Source organism: Plectropomus leopardus, unplaced genomic scaffold, assembly GCF_008729295.1.
Source record: "Plectropomus leopardus isolate mb unplaced genomic scaffold, YSFRI_Pleo_2.0 unplaced_scaffold91185, whole genome shotgun sequence".
Taxonomy (NCBI): Eukaryota; Metazoa; Chordata; class Actinopteri; order Perciformes; family Serranidae; genus Plectropomus; species Plectropomus leopardus.
Window position 1 is genome coordinate 1 of NW_024700545.1, and position 842 is coordinate 842.

Consider the following 842-nt stretch of genomic DNA (forward strand, 5'->3'; position numbering starts at 1 on the left):
CAAACAAACAAACATGATTACAGGTTTTACTTGTTTGTTTTCCTTCCGCCTGCAAATATTAAACACTGACCTTCTAAAGTCTCGGGGTTTGACTCCATGTAGATCAACGCTCTGGTGAACCAGTCCTCTGCTAAAAAAACACATTTATACTTTAAAAAATCCTGCAAAAATCTAAATATAAATACATATTTATAAAATGATCCATTCGGACCAAACTGTACCTTTTTTGGCTTCCCGTAGAGGACTGGAGACGACTGAAAAAACAAAAGCCGGCGTGAGAATTATACATGAAAATGTATTTAATTTAAATTATATCTGCTCGAATGTGAATCACAAAGAACTATTTTGTACTTTTTACATGAAACTGTTGCTGTTTTTTATTTTATGTTTTATGTTCTCAGTGCACGTCTTCTACATATTTTGTGTCTTTTATGTATTTTATGGGGAAACTGAAGGTAAATTTCCACATTTGTGGACGATAAAGTTAGAAATGTGCTTTTTTCAGGAGAGTCAAATCAAACGTGCAGATTTCTTACCGTCTTTAGAGGTTTGGAGCAGCAGGAGAGCAGCGAGGAGCAGCATGTTTTCACACACAAACACAAACACACACACACACACACACACACACAAACACACACACACACAGACTGATGCTTTTCACTCATCAGGCTCATTAAGTCAAATCACCTGTGAGCTCTTTTCTCCTGCATGTGGAGCTGAAATCACCTCCTGACACTTTACTTTTTGTAGAAAATGATTTATTATTAGGATTAAAATATATATAAAATACACTGAACAGACCCAAGTTATTCTTGTTGTAAGCTGCATTTTCACAGTTAACG

The 842-nt window shown here is 35.6% G+C and overlaps 1 long non-coding RNA gene across 1 annotated transcript; it reads right to left on the reverse strand.

Annotated features, from left to right (window-relative positions):
- Positions 1-70: 70 nt before the first annotated feature.
- On the reverse strand, positions 71-576 carry LOC121940625. The gene is made up of 3 exons (XR_006105660.1): positions 537-576; positions 222-254; positions 71-130 (listed from the first exon to the last, which is right to left on the reverse strand). It is a non-coding gene; the product is annotated as an uncharacterized LOC121940625 (long non-coding RNA).
- Between the last annotated feature and the right edge of the window lie 266 nt (positions 577-842).